Below are 10,000 nucleotides of genomic sequence, written 5' to 3' on the forward strand. Positions count from 1 at the left end.
CACCCGGGGCAAACCGGGCTCCGACAACGTGCACGCAGCACCTTGGAGCACACTTCGAAGCACTCCCGGGTGCCCACCGGCGTTGCGCACCGTGGTGGGCAGCGAGGTGCGCACCTTTGATGCGCTGCCTTCACTAATTTCCAGAAAAGGCAAAAAAAAATGAGATTTTAAAATTTCCGTTTTGAAAGATAGTGAAAAAAACGGAACGCGGGTGCCATCTTGAGCCCGCCCTGGTGCGCAGCCCAGGCAAGGCATGCGCACCAAGGTGCCCACCCGCGGTGCACGCCCGGGGCAAACCGGGCTCCGACTTCGTGCAGGCCGCACCTTGGAGCACACTTCGGAGCGCTCCTTGGTGCGCACCATGGTGCCCACCAGGGCGCACCCGGGGCAAACCGGGCTCCGACTTCGTGCACGCCGCACCTTGGAGCACACATCGGAGCGCTCCCAGGTTCGCACCAGCGTTGCGCACCTTTGATGCGCTGCCTTCACTAATTTCCAGAAAAGGCAAAAAAAAACGATATTTTAAAATTTCCGTTCTGAAAGATAGTGAAAAAAACGGAACGCGGGTGCCATCTTGAGCCCTTCCTGGTGCGCAGCCCAGGCAAGTTGTGCGCACCAAGGTGCCCACCCTGGCGGAGGTGCGCGCCCGGGGCAAACCGGGCTCCGACTTCGTGCACTGCATGGTGCCCACCAAGGCGCGCAACCCAGCCAAGGTGCCCACCGCAGCGAAGGTGCACGCGAGGTGCGCACCCGAGGTGCACACCCGGGGCAAACCGAGCTCCGACTTCGTGCACGCCGCACCTTGGAGCACACTTCAGAGCGCTCCTTGGTGCGCACCAGGGCGCGCAACCCAGCCAAGGTGCTCACCCCGGCGAAGGTGCACGCGAGGTGCGCACCCGGGGCAAGCCGGGCTCGGACTTCGTGCACGCCGCACCTTGGAGCACACATCGGAGCGCTCCCGGGTTCGCACCAGCATTGCGCACCTTTGATGCGCTGCCTTCACTAATTTCCAGAAAAGGCAAAAAAAAAAAAAAAACGAGATTTTAAAATTTCCGTTTTGAAAGATAGTGAAAAAAACGGAACGCGGGTGCCATCTTGAGCCCGCCCTGGTGTGCAGCCCAGGCAAGTTGTGCGCACCAAGGCACCCACCCTGGCCAAGGTGGGTCACGGGGTGGGTCCTAGGGTGGGTAACGGGGTGGGTACTAAGGTGCGTGCCAAGGTGGGTCATGGGGTGGGTGCCAAGGTGGGCACCAGGGTGGGTGTGCACCAACCCTAGCCAGGGTAGGTCACGGGGTGGTTGTCGGGGTGGGCGTCAAGGAGCCAAGGTGGGTGGCAAGTAGCCAAGTTGCGTGCCAAGGTGGGTGTCGGGGTGGGTGCCAAGGATCCAAGGTGGGTGCCAAGGAACCAAGGTGGGTGTCTGGGTGGGTGCCGAGGTGGGAGCCAGGGTGGGTCCCAAGGTGAGTGCAAAGGTGGGTGCCAGGGTCAAGGTGAGTGCCAATGTGGGTTCCAAGGTGCCAGGGTCAGGGTGAGTGCCAATGTGGGTTCAAAGGTGCTAAGTTGGGTGCGAGGTTGGGTGCGAGGGTGGGTGGGTGCCAAGGTGTGCTAGGTGGAAGCCCGGGTGGGTCGGCATCCCATGGGTGTCGAGTTGGGTGCCTGATGGGTGCTTCTTGTCAAGTTTTAGTCGTCGGGACTCATTTCGAGCCTTAGAGGTCGTTTCTTGTCCGGTTGCCCTGTCTTCGACCTGGGAACCCAATTTTGGTCCTCGGGTCCCATTTTTTTTTGTCTCGCATCCCACTTTTGGCCTGTGGCCTTTTCGGGGTCGATTCTCGTTTTGGGCATCAGAGCATGTTTCTTCTCCTAAAACCCAATATTTGTTTATTAAGTCTCGGAACACATTTTTGTTCTCGTGGACCCATCATGGGTCTTGGAACGCATTTGTGGTCCTTGGGTCCCATTTTGCATCCCGAAACTTGTGTTTTGGTGCTTGATCCCTATTTTGGGTGCCCACCTTGCACCAAGTGCGCACCCGGGGCAAACCGAGCGCCTTGGTGCACCGGGGCAAGATCGAGCGTGCACCCGAGGCGCCCCGAACATGCACCAAGGTGCACTCGGCCCACATGTGAGCGCAGGTCGTTGCGCCCGAGGTGGTGTGTGGGCACCGCGTTGCAGACGGGACACTGCACGCACACGACGCCCCGTCCAGGTGCACGCACGTAGGCCGGGCCGGGTGCACACCCGACGCCCTAGCAAGGTGCGCGCACCCGGGCAGGGCTCACACTTGGCGAACGGGGCGCACTTCGCGAGGGAGGGTGTGCACCTCGACGGGGGTGGGTGGCCGGGGTGGATTCGCACGTGGGTCGCGGTTTGCTAAGTACACACTGCGACAAGCTCATAACGGGTGCGATCATACCAGCGTTAGTGCACCGGATCCCATCAGAACTCCGCAGTTAAGCGCGCTTGGGCCGGAGTAGTACTGGGATGGGTGACCTCCCGGGAAGTCCCGGTGTTGCACCCTTTTTTAGTTTTTCGCCGGGCGTCGCAATGCTATTTGAATAAACCTTTTGCCCGTTTGCGTTCTCGTCGGGGCCGGGCCGGGCCGGGGTGCGCTGCCCGCACTACCGCGCGCGCGGGGGGCGACACCGAGCGCGCACCCGAGGCGCCCCGAGCACACAGGCCACGGTGCAACCCGGGCGTTGTGCGCGCACCCCGGTGCGCCCGAGGTGCTGCGCGCGCACCCAGGTGAAATCGGTGTGCACCTCGGCCAGTGCGCGCTCGGTCGAGTCGCGCACGTTGGCCAAGGTGCACGGTGATGTTTCTTACTCTAAGGTTCCGCACCAGACGCCCGGGACAGGTGAGCGAAGCTGGGCGGGGCCGGGTGCGCGGCCGGGGCAGGTGCACGCAGCTGGAGAGAGCTTTGGAGCACACCAGAGGTGCGCACCTTGGAGCACACTTCGGAGCGCACCAATGATGCGCTCCATTCAAAAGTTTCCTGAAAAGGCAAAAAAAGTTGAGATTATAGAATTTCCCACTTGAGAGATTGTAAAAAAAAAAAATTTAAAATGAAGGAAACGCGGGTGCCAAGGTGTGCGCGCCCGGGTGCGCAGCCCAGCCAAGGTGTGCGCACCAAGGCGCCCACCCTGGCGAAGGTGCACGCAAGGTGCGCACCCGAGGCAAACCGGACAATTAACCCAACTTTCGACTTCGCGCGCACCTGCGCACCTTGGAGCGCACTTCGGAGCGCTCCTTGGTGCGCACCAATCTTGGGCACCTCGGAGTGCACCATGGCGCCCACCAAGGTGCGCACCCGGGGCAAACCGAGCTCCGACTTCGTGCGCACCTTGGAGCGCACGAAAGGTGCGCACCATGGCGCCCACCAAGGTGCGCAGCCCAGCCAAGGCGTGCGCATCAAGGTGCGCACCCTGGCGAAGGTGCGCACCCGGGGCAAACCGAGCTCCGACTTCGTGCGCACCTTGGAGCGCACAAAGGGTGCGCAACCCAGCCAAGGTGTGCGCACCCCGGGCAAACCGAGCTCCGAATCGTGCGCACCTTGGAGCACACTTCGGAGCCCTCCTTGGTGCGCACCGATGTTGCGCACCTCGGAGCGCACCCGGGGAAAACAATGCAATTAACCCGACTTTCGACTTCGTGGGCACCTCGGAGCGCTCTCGGGTTCGCACCTCGGAGCACACCGAGGTGCGCACCTTTGATGCGCTGCCTTCACCAATTTCCAGAAAAGGCAAGAAAACATTGAGAAGGTGTGCGCACCGAGGTGCCCACCCTGGCGAAGGTGCACGCGAGGTGCGCACCCGGGGCAAACCGGGCTCCGACTTCGTGCACGCCATGCTGCGCACCTTGGAGGGCCATGGTGCGCACCTTGGAGCACACTTCGGAGCGCTCAATGGTGCCCAACCCAGCCAAGGTGCCCACCGCGGCGAAGGTGCACGCGAGGTGCGCACCCGGGGCAAACCGGGCTCCGACTTCGTGCACGCCGCACCTTGGAGCACACTTCGGAGCGCTCCTTGGTGCGCACCAGGGCGCGCAACCCAGCCGAGGTGCCCACCCCGGCGAAGGTGCACGCGGGGTGCGCACCCGGGGCAAACCGGGCTCCGACTTCGTGCACGCCATGGTGCCCACCGCGGCGAAGGTGCACGCGAGGTGCGCACCCGGGGCAAACCGGGCTCCGACTTCGTGCACGCCGCACCTTGGAGCACACTTCGGAGCGCTCCTTGGTGCGCACCAGGGCGCGCAACCCAGCCGAGGTGCCCACCCCGGCGAAGGTGCACGCGAGGTGCGCACCCGGGGCAAACCGGGCTCCGACTTCGTGCACGCCATGGTGCCCACCGCGGCGAAGGTGCACGCGAGGTGCGCACCCGGGGCAAACCGGGCTCCGACTTCGTGCACGCCGCACCTTGGAGCACACTTCGGAGCGCTCCTTGGTGCGCACCATGGTGCCCACCAGGGCGCGCAACCCCGCCGAAGGTGCACGCGAGGTGCGCACCCGGGGCAAACCGGGCTCCGACTTCGTGCACGCCGCACCTTGGAGCACACTTCGGAGCGCTCCTTGGTGCGCACCAGGGCGCGCAACCCCGCCGAAGGTGCACGCGAGGTGCGCACCCGGGGCAAACCGGGCTCCGACTTCGTGCACGCCATGGTGCGCACCAGGGTGCCCACCGCGGCGAAGGTGCGCACCCGGGGCAAACCGGGCTCCGACTTCGTGCACGCCGCACCTTGGAGCACACTTCGGAGCGCTCCTTGGTGCGCACCAGGGCGCGCAACCCAGCCGAGGTGCCCACCCCGGCGAAGGTGCACGCGAGGTGCGCACCCGGGGCAAACCGGGCTCCGACTTCGTGCACGCCATGGTGCCCACCGCGGCGAAGGTGCGCACCCGGGGCAAACCGGGCTAGGACTTCGTGCACGCCGCACCTTGGAGCACACTTTGGAGCGCTCCTTGGTGCGCACCATGGTGCCCACCAGGCCGCGCAACCCAGCCAAGGTGTGCGCACCAAGGTGCACGCGAGGTGCGCACCCGGGGCAAACCGGGGTCCGGCTTCGTGCACGCCGCACCTTGGAGCACACATCGGGGCGCTCCCGGGTTCGCACCGGCGTTGCGCACCGTGGTGGGCACCTCGGAGCGCACCGTGGTGGGCACCTCGGAGCACACCAAGGTGGGCAGCGAGGTGCGCACCTTTGATGCGATGCCTTCACTAATTTCCATAAAAGGCAAAAAAAAACGAGATTTTAAAATTTCCGTTTTGAAAGATAGTGAGAAAAAGGGAATGCTGGTGCCATCTTGAGCCCGCCCTGGTGCGCAGCCCAGCCAAGGTGTGCGCACCAAGGTGCCCACCCTGGCGAAGGTGCGCGCCCGGGCAATTAACCCAACTTCCAACTTCGCGCGCGCCAGGGTGGGAGCGCACCCAACAACCGGGCCTGGGAAGAGCCAATGCGAGAAACCCCACCAAACGCTCTGACAAAAAAAGAGGGGGCGCTCCAGTAACCCCGCTTCGGAGCGCACCCTGGGCAAACCCAGCGAGGGTGCCCACCCCGGCCAAGGTGCAGGCGAGGTGCGCACCCGGGGCAAACCGGGCTCCGACAACGTGCACGCCGCACCTTGGAGCACACTTCGTAGCGCTCCCGGGTGCGCACCTCAGAGCACACCAAGGTGGGCAGCGAGGTGCGCACCTTTGATGCGCTGCCTTCACTAATTTCCAGAAAAGGCAAAAAAAAGAGGAGATTTTAAAATTTCCGTTTTGAAAGATAGTGAAAAAAACGGAACGCGGGTGCCATCTTGAGCCCGCCCTGGTGCACAGCCCAGGTAAGGTGCCCACCCTGGCAAAGGTGCGCACCCGGGCAATTAACCCTACTTCCGACTTCGTGCGCGCCAGGGTGGCAACCGGGCCTGGGAAGAGCCAATGCGAGAAACCCCACCAAACGCTCCGACAAAAAAAGAGGCGGCGCTCCAATAACCCCGCTTCGGAGCGCAGCCGGGGCAAACCCAGCCAAGGTGCCCACCCCGACGAAGGTGCACGCGAGGTGCGCACCCGGGGCAAACCGGGCTCCGACAACGTGCACGCAGCACCTTGGAGCACACTTCGAAGCACTCCCGGGTGCCCACCGGCGTTGCGCACCGTGGTGGGCAGCGAGGTGCGCACCTTTGATGCGCTGCCTTCACTAATTTCCAGAAAAGGCAAAAAAAAATGAGATTTTAAAATTTCCGTTTTGAAAGATAGTGAAAAAAACGGAACGCGGGTGCCATCTTGAGCCCGCCCTGGTGCGCAGCCCAGGCAAGGCATGCGCACCAAGGTGCCCACCCGCGGTGCACGCCCGGGGCAAACCGGGCTCCGACTTCGTGCAGGCCGCACCTTGGAGCACACTTCGGAGCGCTCCTTGGTGCGCACCATGGTGCCCACCAGGGCGCACCCGGGGCAAACCGGGCTCCGACTTCGTGCACGCCGCACCTTGGAGCACACATCGGAGCGCTCCCAGGTTCGCACCAGCGTTGCGCACCTTTGATGCGCTGCCTTCACTAATTTCCAGAAAAGGCAAAAAAAAACGATATTTTAAAATTTCCGTTCTGAAAGATAGTGAAAAAAACGGAACGCGGGTGCCATCTTGAGCCCTTCCTGGTGCGCAGCCCAGGCAAGTTGTGCGCACCAAGGTGCCCACCCTGGCGGAGGTGCGCGCCCGGGGCAAACCGGGCTCCGACTTCGTGCACTGCATGGTGCCCACCAAGGCGCGCAACCCAGCCAAGGTGCCCACCGCAGCGAAGGTGCACGCGAGGTGCGCACCCGAGGTGCACACCCGGGGCAAACCGAGCTCCGACTTCGTGCACGCCGCACCTTGGAGCACACTTCAGAGCGCTCCTTGGTGCGCACCAGGGCGCGCAACCCAGCCAAGGTGCTCACCCCGGCGAAGGTGCACGCGAGGTGCGCACCCGGGGCAAGCCGGGCTCGGACTTCGTGCACGCCGCACCTTGGAGCACACATCGGAGCGCTCCCGGGTTCGCACCAGCATTGCGCACCTTTGATGCGCTGCCTTCACTAATTTCCAGAAAAGGCAAAAAAAAAAAAAAAACGAGATTTTAAAATTTCCGTTTTGAAAGATAGTGAAAAAAACGGAACGCGGGTGCCATCTTGAGCCCGCCCTGGTGTGCAGCCCAGGCAAGTTGTGCGCACCAAGGCACCCACCCTGGCCAAGGTGGGTCACGGGGTGGGTCCTAGGGTGGGTAACGGGGTGGGTACTAAGGTGCGTGCCAAGGTGGGTCATGGGGTGGGTGCCAAGGTGGGCACCAGGGTGGGTGTGCACCAACCCTAGCCAGGGTAGGTCACGGGGTGGTTGTCGGGGTGGGCGTCAAGGAGCCAAGGTGGGTGGCAAGTAGCCAAGTTGCGTGCCAAGGTGGGTGTCGGGGTGGGTGCCAAGGATCCAAGGTGGGTGCCAAGGAACCAAGGTGGGTGTCTGGGTGGGTGCCGAGGTGGGAGCCAGGGTGGGTCCCAAGGTGAGTGCAAAGGTGGGTGCCAGGGTCAAGGTGAGTGCCAATGTGGGTTCCAAGGTGCCAGGGTCAGGGTGAGTGCCAATGTGGGTTCAAAGGTGCTAAGTTGGGTGCGAGGTTGGGTGCGAGGGTGGGTGGGTGCCAAGGTGTGCTAGGTGGAAGCCCGGGTGGGTCGGCATCCCATGGGTGTCGAGTTGGGTGCCTGATGGGTGCTTCTTGTCAAGTTTTAGTCGTCGGGACTCATTTCGAGCCTTAGAGGTCGTTTCTTGTCCGGTTGCCCTGTCTTCGACCTGGGAACCCAATTTTGGTCCTCGGGTCCCATTTTTTTTTGTCTCGCATCCCACTTTTGGCCTGTGGCCTTTTCGGGGTCGATTCTCGTTTTGGGCATCAGAGCATGTTTCTTCTCCTAAAACCCAATATTTGTTTATTAAGTCTCGGAACACATTTTTGTTCTCGTGGACCCATCATGGGTCTTGGAACGCATTTGTGGTCCTTGGGTCCCATTTTGCATCCCGAAACTTGTGTTTTGGTGCTTGATCCCTATTTTGGGTGCCCACCTTGCACCAAGTGCGCACCCGGGGCAAACCGAGCGCCTTGGTGCACCGGGGCAAGATCGAGCGTGCACCCGAGGCGCCCCGAACATGCACCAAGGTGCACTCGGCCCACATGTGAGCGCAGGTCGTTGCGCCCGAGGTGGTGTGTGGGCACCGCGTTGCAGACGGGACACTGCACGCACACGACGCCCCGTCCAGGTGCACGCACGTAGGCCGGGCCGGGTGCACACCCGACGCCCTAGCAAGGTGCGCGCACCCGGGCAGGGCTCACACTTGGCGAACGGGGCGCACTTCGCGAGGGAGGGTGTGCACCTCGACGGGGGTGGGTGGCCGGGGTGGATTCGCACGTGGGTCGCGGTTTGCTAAGTACACACTGCGACAAGCTCATAACGGGTGCGATCATACCAGCGTTAGTGCACCGGATCCCATCAGAACTCCGCAGTTAAGCGCGCTTGGGCCGGAGTAGTACTGGGATGGGTGACCTCCCGGGAAGTCCCGGTGTTGCACCCTTTTTTAGTTTTTCGCCGGGCGTCGCAATGCTATTTGAATAAACCTTTTGCCCGTTTGCGTTCTCGTCGGGGCCGGGCCGGGCCGGGGTGCGCTGCCCGCACTACCGCGCGCGCGGGGGCGACACCGAGCGCGCACCCGAGGCGCCCCGAGCACACAGGCCACGGTGCAACCCGGGCGTTGTGCGCGCACCCCGGTGCGCCCGAGGTGCTGCGCGCGCACCCAGGTGAAATCGGTGTGCACCTCGGCCAGTGCGCGCTCGGTCGAGTCGCGCACGTTGGCCAAGGTGCACGGTGATGTTTCTTACTCTAAGGTTCCGCACCAGACGCCCGGGACAGGTGAGCGAAGCTGGGCGGGGCCGGGTGCGCGGCCGGGGCAGGTGCACGCAGCTAGAGAGAGCTTTGGAGCACACCAGAGGTGCGCACCTTGGAGCACACTTCGGAGCGCACCAATGATGCGCTCCATTCAAAAGTTTCCTGAAAAGGCAAAAAAAGTTGAGATTATAGAATTTCCCACTTGAGAGATTGTAAAAAAAAAAAATTTAAAATGAAGGAAACGCGGGTGCCAAGGTGTGCGCGCCCGGGTGCGCAGCCCAGCCAAGGTGTGCGCACCAAGGCGCCCACCCTGGCGAAGGTGCACGCAAGGTGCGCACCCGAGGCAAACCGGACAATTAACCCAACTTTCGACTTCGCGCGCACCTGCGCACCTTGGAGCGCACTTCGGAGCGCTCCTTGGTGCGCACCAATCTTGGGCACCTCGGAGTGCACCATGGCGCCCACCAAGGTGCGCACCCGGGGCAAACCGAGCTCCGACTTCGTGCGCACCTTGGAGCGCACGAAAGGTGCGCACCATGGCGCCCACCAAGGTGCGCAGCCCAGCCAAGGCGTGCGCATCAAGGTGCGCACCCTGGCGAAGGTGCGCACCCGGGGCAAACCGAGCTCCGACTTCGTGCGCACCTTGGAGCGCACAAAGGGTGCGCAACCCAGCCAAGGTGTGCGCACCCCGGGCAAACCGAGCTCCGAATCGTGCGCACCTTGGAGCACACTTCGGAGCCCTCCTTGGTGCGCACCGATGTTGCGCACCTCGGAGCGCACCCGGGGAAAACAATGCAATTAACCCGACTTTCGACTTCGTGGGCACCTCGGAGCGCTCTCGGGTTCGCACCTCGGAGCACACCGAGGTGCGCACCTTTGATGCGCTGCCTTCACCAATTTCCAGAAAAGGCAAGAAAACATTGAGAAGGTGTGCGCACCGAGGTGCCCACCCTGGCGAAGGTGCACGCGAGGTGCGCACCCGGGGCAAACCGGGCTCCGACTTCGTGCACGCCATGCTGCGCACCTTGGAGGGCCATGGTGCGCACCTTGGAGCACACTTCGGAGCGCTCAATGGTGCCCAACCCAGCCAAGGTGCCCACCGCGGCGAAGGTGCACGCGAGGTGCGCACCCGGGGCAAA

The 10,000-nt window shown here is 63.0% G+C and overlaps 2 non-coding genes across 2 annotated transcripts; both read left to right on the top strand.

The window, feature by feature from the left end:
- Positions 1–2,396: 2,396 nt before the first annotated feature.
- On the top strand, positions 2,397–2,515 carry LOC131873120 (5S ribosomal RNA). The gene has a single exon (XR_009371155.1). It is a non-coding gene; the product is annotated as a 5S ribosomal RNA (ribosomal RNA).
- A 5,916-nt stretch (positions 2,516–8,431) lies between these two features.
- LOC131873123 (5S ribosomal RNA) lies at positions 8,432–8,550 on the top strand. Its single transcript, XR_009371158.1, has one exon. It is a non-coding gene; the product is annotated as a 5S ribosomal RNA (ribosomal RNA).
- Positions 8,551–10,000: the final 1,450 nt, after the last annotated feature.

This window comes from Cryptomeria japonica, unplaced genomic scaffold, assembly GCF_030272615.1.
Source record: "Cryptomeria japonica unplaced genomic scaffold, Sugi_1.0 HiC_scaffold_1071, whole genome shotgun sequence".
Taxonomy (NCBI): Eukaryota; Viridiplantae; Streptophyta; class Pinopsida; order Cupressales; family Cupressaceae; genus Cryptomeria; species Cryptomeria japonica.